General features: G+C 42.9%; 1 pseudogene; it reads right to left on the reverse strand.

The window, feature by feature from the left end:
- Positions 1 to 1,379: 1,379 nt before the first annotated feature.
- Positions 1,380 to 2,265, reverse strand: LOC102815333 (annotated as a pseudogene).
- Positions 2,266 to 10,971: the final 8,706 nt, after the last annotated feature.

Below are 10,971 nucleotides of genomic sequence, written 5' to 3' on the forward strand. Positions count from 1 at the left end.
ATTGATGCACTCAAGTGTGGCAGCGGTAGTGAGGTTGGCCCAGGATCGGACATTGTTTCGTTCTGCTGTGCATGGGGTCGCTATGAGTCGGTTCCGACTTGATGGCACCTGACAACAACAAATTGAGTTCTGTTTATTAAGCCATCGAGGCTAGGTCAGATGGGTATTATCTGCAACTTTCGGTGTTCTTGTGCATTTCGCCTCACTTCATGTCAGCTGAATGCTTCACTATCAGCTCTAGCTTTTTGTGGCTATTTCCTCACTTATGAGCTCAGGTGTCCTCAGGTCTCACCACACTTTGGACCAACCAGCCCTTCCTCTTCTCTCTCTCATCTCCTGGTTAACGGGAGTCTATAGAACATGGTTGAACTCAGCCCATTTCTTCATTGCTGTCTTTCTCCCTCTTCCACTCACCAGTAGACCAATGTGGTCACCAGCAAGCTTTCACGCCTGCTCATATGTTCCCTTTGAGCTCAGTCTTAGAAGAGGGTTTGTCCTGAAGGAACTTGATTGCTTGCCTTGATGGCTTCCCAGGGACCAGATTGCTCATTCTTGCAGTAGCCAGTCATACTACCAATTTTGTTTTGGGTTTTTCCTGGTGATCTTTCTTTGAAGATGTATCTTCTGTCACTCTAGCTCTTCCAGACTGGTCTGTTTGTCCTTTCTAGTGGGAATGTCTCACCTCAGAAGGTCCTGGAGAGGGCTCAGGATTTCACCTAAGGTCTTATACACTGCAAAGGATCTGCTAGAGGCCTGTTTCACTGGGCAAGCTCTAGAACCCACCTGAAGATGGGCTTGCAAGCTGTAATCACTTCCTGACATTGTTTTCTATCCCACCCAAGTGTCTATTTTACAATAGTAAGCAAGCGAAACCAATATTTATAAGACAATCAAATATTTTAGTATCATTTCTCCTCTTCCAACTATGCCTTGATCCCTGCATCACAGAGCCATGTTGTTGAGCAGACATCACTATTTACACCACCACCATAGATATGTATGCTGGTAAGTGCCTTTGAGTCGGTTCCTACCCATAGTGAACTTGCCACACTCATGAATGTATTTCCTGCCGAATTCTAATTAATACACATGGAAGAATTTATTGGAACACAAAATTTGGCAAACAGCACAATAATCATAATCACAGGTAGTAATTATCAATGGGTAGCACTGTGGAAAAGCTGTCAAATATTTAAAGAAAAGTCAAATCATGGAATGACAAAATAACAAACAATAATGAGGATATATCCCTGCAGGTACAATGAAGCTGCCATATTTCTATGAGAACTTTGCTCACATTAAGCGCAGTATTTTGAATTTTGCGTACTTCATAGTAGCAGTATGGAACAATCATCTAAAATTGGACATAAAGAAGTCTTTTATCTATGAATCCTTTTATGTACAGTGAGGTGTGAGGGCTGAATAAAGGATTTCCCACACTCCTTACATTCATAGGGCCTCTCACCGCTGTGGATTCTTATATGTATAGTAAGGGCAGAAGATGTTTTAAAGGCTTTCCCACACTCCTTACATTCATAGGGCCTCTCTCCACTGTGGATTTTTAATGTACTGTGAGGCCTGAGGCTTTCCCACACTGATTATATTCATAAGGCTTCTCTCCAGTGTGGATTCGTTTATGTTCAGTTAGACCTGAAGAATTCCTAAAAGGTTTCCCACATTCCGTACATTCAAAGGGCATCTCTCCACTATGAATTTGCATGTGTTTACTGCAGTGTGAGGACTGTCTGAAGGCTTTCCCACATTGCTTACATTTGTAAGGTTTCTCTCCACTGTGGATTCTTTTATGTGTAATCAGGTTTGAAGAAGACCTAAATGCTTTCCCACACTCGTTACATTCATAAGTCCTCTTTCTACTATAACTCCGCCTATGTACAGTAAGGGTTGAGGGAAAAACAAAGACTTTCCCCAAATCCTTACATTCATAGGGACTTACTCCACTGTGGACAGTTTTATATGTTGTGAGCCTTGAGGCTTGGTTAAAAGCTTTCCCACTTTGACTACATTCATAGAGTCTGTGTCCACTGTAAGTGTGTATATGTCTACTGTGCTGTGAGTATACCTAAAGGCTTTCCCACATTCCTTACATTCATAGGGTCTTCTCTCTCCATTGTGGATTATGCTATGTGCAGTCAGGCCTGAGGAATCACTAAAAGTTTTCCCACATTCCTCACACTTAGAGGGCTTCTCTCCACTGTGAGCATTTACCCGTTGAGTGAGGGAGGAAGCTTCAGGAATAACTCTCATATTCAGAAGGCTCCTCTCTCTCATGAGAGTTATTATGTAAAATGAGAGATAAAGGAAAAGTATCTATTCTCAAACATTCTTTATATACGTATTGATGACCTTCGACGTGTGTCCTAAAGGGTGAGAAACTACAGAAAATTTCCATCCACTCGCTGAATTCACATCGTTCATCGCTGGTGATTGTTGCTGAGAAAGGATTCTTGAGCATTGAGATACAAAGGAAGCCTTTTCCACATATCGTACATTTGTGGGTATTTTGTCCATCATGAGTGCTCACAGCAGTGGTCACGTGAGAGGGACACCTGTAGTCTTCCCCACAATCCATCCACTGAAAGGTACTGCTTCTAGTGTGAGCTCTACTACGATTGTTCTCCAGGGAATGATACAGTAAAGCTCCTCCATACTCACAGCATTCAAAAGGATCTACTTCTGTGGGATCTACTTGGTGCACAATAAAATCAGGAATCGGGCTGTAGGTTTCCCCACACTGGCTGCCTTCAGAACGTTCAGAGATGTTGTCGATTGATCCAGGTCTGTTAAAAACAGCCAGTGTAAACATAAAATCAATGGTGTCCTCTATAAAACACTCAGTTTTTAACAAAGAGACAAGGAATAAAGAGGCAGTTACCTTGTGGGAAACAAATATTGTCCCATTACAGCATTACCAAACACAGTGAACGTGAATGTCTTTTCCCTGAAATGTCGCATGGTTCATCTAGCACAACGACTACCATTCCCATCAATGTGTAAGACATCCTTATCATTGTGTCCAAGGTAAATATTCTTTAAACATTTCTGTGACTTACATTTATGAAAATATTTTTACATGGTATTTTCCTGAATTTATAGTTTTACAGCCAGGTTTATACATATATACATGGGTAGTGGTGAAGGATTAAGACTAGACGGCAAGCTAGATTTGAACCACAAAACAGAATGACTTGATGGCACGTAACAACAGCAACCCAACAGCTTCTCTTGGAAAGTCAACAAAGGGTTGGTAAAAGTCGGAACTGACTAGGCACACACAACACGTATGTATCATTCGACTTCAGGGATTGAAACCACTTTGTTATGACTCAGCAATTTTCAACATCAATAAGACAAGTGTCCAGAACGCACAGCAAGCAAATCTGTTGCCTAATAGAATTGGATTTGATGAAGAAACAATCACTGGTACTGCCTTCAAGGATGGTGAGCAAACCAACAACATGAAGGTGTCGCTCTACACACTCCTGCAACAATCCAAACACCTGCATGGATACCAAGAGTCTTACATCTGAAACTGGATATCTTGATGGACTGTGGAGATCCACAAACATTTAGAGCTGCACAGACTGCCACCATACCTGAATGGCACAGCACTGAGAGGCTCTTCATTGACTCATAATTCAAAAGGCAAAAGATTTCACTGTTTCAAAGTGCATATGAAACCTTCATTTGTCCAGCAATTACTGAATCACTAATGTTCACAGAATGATGGAATTGAACATCATGAAGTTTTCCATGAACTTTTACTAGGCCTCTCATTTAAGTGTATTTTAATGTTGTGACACAGAATGAGATTTTCTGAAGCACTACTTTCTGTTGTTTGACACTCACCTCAAATGTCTCCCCTGGTTGTCAAGGTGATCCTTCCAACCATGTGATTCCATGATTTCACCTGACATGCATAATAATAATGTGTTACTCTTCAGAAATTTCACCATTAATGCTCACTCGTTAACTTTTCTCCATTATTAAGGTTTCTAGCTACTGATCCAACCATTCAGTTTAAATTCCATAGGTATAAACAAACAGGAATTATTAGAGGTACCTAGAAAAAAAGACTCAGCTACATTTTGCTCTTCCAGCATTTGGACAATTGTTAAAATGCAATTTACTAGGAAATACTTCTATGAGGAGGGAGGACAATAACATACACAGGTATCATTAGGAGAGCTAAGTAGAAAGGAGTTAAACATAACACACATGTAGTATTACAGAGGGAAAGGGTCTCTGTGACCACAGGTGTGACAGGACAGCTAAAATTGAACAAGTATGTTCAGGAATCTGTGAAGTTGTGCCTTCAAGCCAAAATAAACTTTTTGAAGCTGAATGATTCCCTTCATTCAAGGATGGGCCTAATATTTCATTTCCTTGGGCTTCCTGACACATGGACCTCAGTGACTCTTATATCCAGTGTCCTCAGAATTTTCCTTACATTGCCTGAGAACATAATGGGTAGAGGTATGATGGAGCTCAGGAGTCAGGGTGTCATGTTGTATGATAATTTCCTAACCACCTGTAGGAAACCCTACACAGGGTCCCTAAGTGTTTGAACCGATGTGACAGCAGTTCACAACAACATGGAGCTCATGGAGAAATGTACATTGTGAGGAAGACCGTGATGACCAATGAAAGTGTCCTTGTCACCCAAACAGTACTCTGTTCTCCAGGGGCTCTGAAGATTGACAGGTGTGGGTTTATCTGCAGCAAAATCATGACTTCAAAATTTTCAGAAACCAAAAAAAAACTCTCAGAAGGACACCCACATGACAAGTCTCTCAGTGCATGAAATGTCCCCTAAAGTCAATACAATGCTGATGGCACTTAAAGAGGACTTAGACTTTTATTCAAAAGAGAACTGAAAGCTCAGCTTAGTGTATAAAGCTTTGTATTAGGGGAATTCCGGATACCTGAGATCCATATAGAAGGGGACCATGCCTGTTATTTAACATGGTTTTCCAATTGCTCATCCCATATAACCAAGCACAGTTGATAAGCATAATATTATGGTTCACAAAAGGAATTTTTTTTTTAAAAAGGAAGATGCCATTCATACCAACTGAAGCCAGGTTTCTCAAGGTTTCCATTATCACGTCTCTGTAGAGTTTCCTCTGAGCAGGATCCAGCAAATCCCACTCGTGGGTGAAGACCACAACCACATCTTCATTGATTATTGTACCCTAAAACATCCCACACAGTCTCGGTCAGCAAGGCAGCACTTACGCCAACATGTCTAAGAGCAAAAGGTGGGGCTGACATTCCTGGGACATGAGAATCCACAGGTACATAACAGGAGGTTGTGTGCTCTTGTGATATCGGCTCTAGGGAACACCAATCCACTTCCTTTCTTCACTGACTCCATTCACTTCCTCACTGACAGCACCTTGTCTCAAAAACTCTCTACACTCTGAAATAATTTCTCCACAGTCTGACTGTCAGCAACAGCAATCTATCCCTGTGTATGATCTAGAACAATTAGAAAATACACCAGAAATGAAAGAGCTGATCAGATCAAAACCCTGTTGTGAATAACCCATTACATCTCCTTCCATAGACCAACGGGACCCTTCACAGGCAGGAAGCACTAGGTGGGGCAGGGGAGGCCCTAACAACTCGGAGACAGTGCAGAAAGGCAGTCCTTCAGCACAGAGCTGACCCCACAAGGATTCACTCAGATTCCCCCACTGAAAATAAAGGATATCCCATTTCGCCACAATGCCAATACCAACACATTCCAGTGGTAACCTTATATTATCATGTGTCACGGAGTCGGTCCCACTCATAGGAATCATCCATAGAGTTTCTAGGGAGTGGCTGGTGGGCTTGAACCGCTGACCCTGAGGACAGCCCTGTAGCGCTGATCCCAGGACGCCCATGGCACTCACCATTCCCGCGCTCCACCTTCGGGAAGTCTAAGAGCAGGTCCCTGACAAGACCCAGAGCTCCGCGGATTCAGGCCGAGTGGACGCGAAGCTCAGGGCACGTTGGGAACAGACGCACAGCGGCCACCTGCACAGTCGCCTACAGGTCTCTCCCCGATCCTCCTCGTGTGAGACCAGATATGGAAGAGAGATGGGCGGAACCAGTGGGCGTGCCCAAGGGGGAAGGCCTAAATTACAAAAAGGAAAACCAAACCGGAGCCTGGAATTTATGGGAGGAGAGTAACAGGGTAACTGGTAAGGGGGATTTCCTGGTTTCTGTGACTGTTGGTGCAACAGAGGAAGCTCCGTGCAGAAACAGAGAGGTATCCAGCTGATTGTTACCCAGGTCTTCCTGGATTCTCTGACATTTCCCTCTATGGAAAAAAGCATAGGGTTTCCACAATGTGTTTATGAATGGAAACAGGGATTTCAGTCATCCAAGATACCAGCTTTGTCTAGAGAAACTTCCTATGTCTATATCTGACCCTTTCAAACAGTTTTACTGTTCTTGGCATCAATAGTTTCTTTGCTGTTCTTAAAATTTTCCCTATCTTGAATATTTACGTTTCTAGTTTGGCTTCTGTTTCATGGATTGTCATCTCTTGCATATCACCTGTCGTTCCCTAAGAGCATGACTCACACTGGTAGGGATAGCTTAGTTGCAAGGAGACAGGGAGCAGGGCCTGAGACCATGGTAGAAAAAATACCACCAAGTGTGACAACAAGAAGCAAACGCACAGAGAAAGAATGAGAGAAGGCGGCTTAATGGCCAAACCACAGTTGAGTCAGATAATCTGTCAAAATAGCACCAGAAGCAGAAAACTACAAAGAAAATAAAGTGTGTCACTTCATTCCCGAGAAGCCTGTACCCCTTTACTAATAATCTAATAAACATCGCTCCACTTTATTAACAATCAGTGAGGGTCGGCATCAGTCCTACCTCTGAGGAAGGCCATTTGGGACCAGGAAGAGAAAACTGTGCTTCATCCCTGCTCCCCAATCCCACAGGGTCTTTTCCACTCACAGAGACAGACCCACTTCTCTCTTTGAAGTGAGCTTTTGCTTTGCAATAAACGCTTCTGGGTGCCTGTAACTGAGAAGCAGCGACTCAGTTGACGCTGATTCTTCAGGTTTCTCAGAGAGGGACCACGAGGGAGAACCTAATCTGATCTCTACAAATGGTGAAGACCCTGGGGAGAGTTTTCCAAGGTGAGAGGCAGGAAGATCCTACTTGTTTTACCTATCTGAAGGTCGATAGGTAAAAGGAGAGGTACCTTTGAAAACGGAAGTTATACAGTTATTAGTTTTTCACATGTGCACTTAAAATTGATGTGCACTGATCTTCAGGCCAAATTAGCCTTCTCTTTAATGATGGTTTTGTGAATTGAATGATAATTTACAAGGGAGAACAACGGTTTTGCACTGAACCTATAGTATTGTTTCATAGCAATGTTTACAATCCTCTCCAAGCACCACCATTTAACAGTACTTGCGTCTGCTATTCATTTATTTATTTAGATGTTTGCAAAAACACTTAAGAATATATACTCACTTAAACAGCCAAAAGGCATATTCGGCAAGCCTACCTCCTGGACACCAGCTCTCAATCCCTCTCTTTTCTGTGTGCCCTCTCTCCATGTCCTCATCTCTGCCTCCATCTCAGATGTCATTGCTTCTCTACAGAGGGTCCCACATTCTGCTCTTGCTCTTTTCCCTTGATGGTCCTAGGGTCCTCTGTTCCTGGAATGTAAGATTAACTATGCCACACATTATGTTACAAAACCTCCACCTTTATAGTTGTGACAATTATTATTAATCAAGATAACAATTACTTACTTGAATCAGAAGGATACAAGCCCCATCTCCTTTCACCAGACTTGTGTAGACAAGATGGAAACCATGCTGTGGGGATTCTACCTTTCCCCGTGCACTCTGAAATTAAACTTCCTCTTGAAAACATGTAAGCAAGCCACATTTTGCTTTTTAACCCCCTGCTCACCCACTTTAGGTAACTAATGTCTAAGTTGCCCATTACTATCAACACTGTATACCGAGGGGACAAGCTTGATTCTTGATGTAAAAGACTCCAGCCCTCTCAGTTGATACTTTTGAGATACATCCATAAGTATAGGTCAAGTTCATCAAATTGTAACAAGTTACACTTGCTTCACTTATTTATCTGCCTCTCATCGAGCTCTGATCATCAATCCATTGATGCTAGGTCAAATGGACATTATCTGCAAGTTTGGGGGTTCTTATGGATCCCCTTCCACTTGATGTCAGCTGGATGCTTCACTCAGTTCTAGCAATCCATGGCTAGGTCAGTGTCTACAGACTCTGGAGTTGTCAATCAATCTCCCTTAACTTCAGACCAACTGGCCCTTCCTGTCCTATCTCTCAAGGTTGACAGGAGTCTATGGAATGTGGTTGAACTCAGCCCATATCTTCATTGCTGCTTTTCCCCAACTTCCACTTACATATAGAACAGTGTGGTCACCAGCAAGCTTACATGCCTGCTCATGTGTTCCCTTTGAGTTTCAGTCTCAGAGGGGATTTTGTCTTGAAGGGAGTTATTTTTCTTGATAGCTCCCTGGAAAACAGCTTGCTTGTTCTTGTAATACCAGACTACTGTTTTTGTTTTTTTCCTGCTGGTCTTTCTTTCAGGAAGTATATTCTGTTATTCTACCTGCCCAGGGCTGGTCTTCATGTACTTTCTAGTGTGAATGTCCCACCTCTGAAGATTCCGGATGGGGTTCAGGATTCCACCTAAAGTTCTATATACTACAAAGAATCCACAAGAAGCCTCTTCCATTGGGCAGGGTCTAGGACCCCATTTAGGTAATTCTATCAAACATCGGCTGTATATGGGATTACAAGCTTTCTGTAATGTTTCCCAACATTCCTTTCTATGCCACTCAAGTGTCTATTTTACAATAGTAGGCAAAGGAAACTAATATTCATAAGGCAGTCTAGCATCTTATTTTCCCTCATTTGCCAATTCAGATTGTGCCTTATCCCTATATCTCAGAGCCATGGTGTTCCAAGGTTGAGCGTACATCACAAATTACGTCTGTCCCATTTAGCCCATGCAAACCTTCTTATGTGTTCCCCTATCTATCTTGTTCTTCCGCCCACTCTTTCTTGTGTATTATACTTCCCCCTTCATTGTATATTGTCCTCCTCAGGACCCCAAATATGATGTGTCTGTCCCCTAACCTGTGCTCTACCATCCCCTTTCTCTCACACCTGGTAACCAAGAAAGAAAAAACAAAACAAAACTTTTTTTCTTTTAGAATGAATATCTTTGCTTACATGTTTTCAAGACAGAGTTTAGTTTTAGTGTGGGAAAAGATAGACTCCCCACAGAATAGTTTCCACCTTGTATACATGGGTCTGGTGAAAGGAGATGGAACTAGGATTCTTTAGTGAATAATTGAACTGTGTCTCACAGGGTTTTCAGTGGATGGTTTTGAGCAAGTACATGCCACTTATGATGGTCCCATATGTCTGTGTAGAACTGTACCCCACAGGGCTTTCAGTGGATGAGTTTTCATAAATTCTATTCATGATGTCCTCAGGTGTGTGTCAGAGAACTGTGCTCCAGTGTTTTCAAGGTTGTAATCTTTACATATTGCCTGCCCTTTCTCCCACTCAGCTCATGGGTAGGACCAAATGTCCACCATTTAGATCACTGTCAAGAATGATTTCAAGTGTAAGTCTATAAGAGAGGGAGCTGCCAGAAATTCAAACCACATTTAGAAAACAACGTTCAACCAGAGACATCACTGTGGACGCTGAATGGATTTTGTGTGAAAACCAACTACGGCAGGCATGTTACACTTTTCATACCAAATATATTATTGAAGAAGTCCTTGAATAGTCTGTTGTTGCTAAGTGTCATCGAGTCGATTCCGACCCATAGCGACCATGTATAGGGTTTCCAAGGAGCAGCAGGTGAGCTTGAACTACTGTTCTTGCAGTTGAAACAACTTTGCAGTGTGAATCCGCTGGTTGTAAAGTTAGCGCGCTCAGTGTTTCTTTAGGGAACAATTTCTTTACTGCACCTAAAGCCCCAGAAACCGGAAGCTGGTGCGTGTTTTGTATGTCGGCTGAGATATGTCATCGTGCTTCCTCTTCCCGTGACTGTCCACTGTCTGCCTGGTGCACCCTCAAGCAGGTGCCCTCATGGGGCTCAGATGGGAGGGGTCCGTAAGGTCTACCAGAAGCCTTGAGACTTCTCTAGGGAAGAATCAACTGCAACTTGGTGCAAAAAGTTTTACTCTCCTGTGGCTGATCCAGGTGTGCTTGTCTGGCTGAGGAAAAGGGGGAAGAAGGTTTTATAGTGTTCTGGAGCTTAAGGTTGGCTCTCGAGAATCTCAGGAGCTTTGTGACCTCATTGATGCTGACTCTTTTGGGGCATTGTGTTTCCAACAGGCACCTGTAGTGTCTACAGCTGGTGTATTTCAGGGATTCTACTGAGAGACGTTAGACTTTGATTTCATTCCTGCTGCACTTAGACTTTGATTTCATAACTGTTGTAATCCTTGGAGTGGGGTTCAATAATTAATTCAAAAACAGTGGTTTTAACTTCAGGAAACGGGGACTACCTGTGAACTGACAGGCAGAGCATCTGGAGAGGGAGCCCTCGTTTGTAACTGGGGCCAGGAAGGTCACTTCGGCCTCGTCCTCTGTTGTGCAGCGACACCAGAAATGGAGGCAGAGATGAGGACATGGAGAGAGAGAGTAGCTGAGGCCTCTAGATTCATGGAAAGAGAAAGGCTGTGTGCTGGTGGCCAGGAGGCAGACTTGCAGAATGTGCCCTTGTGTTTCCTGAGTGTTTTTGTGTACATCTAAAAAAAGAAGTTCCAGAAAAAGATGGCGGATCGGGTGGAAGTGTAGTGACGAGTGACGAGATCTGCCGTGAACAACACAGACTACAGGACCAAGAAGGCTCAGGGAATGGTCCCAGTACTCTGAACCACATATAAAGGAATATCTAGAAGGTTGGAAGATTTAC

This window comes from Chrysochloris asiatica, unplaced genomic scaffold (assembly GCF_000296735.1).
Source record: "Chrysochloris asiatica unplaced genomic scaffold, ChrAsi1.0 scaffold00566, whole genome shotgun sequence".
In the NCBI taxonomy this organism is placed as follows: domain Eukaryota; kingdom Metazoa; phylum Chordata; class Mammalia; order Afrosoricida; family Chrysochloridae; genus Chrysochloris; species Chrysochloris asiatica.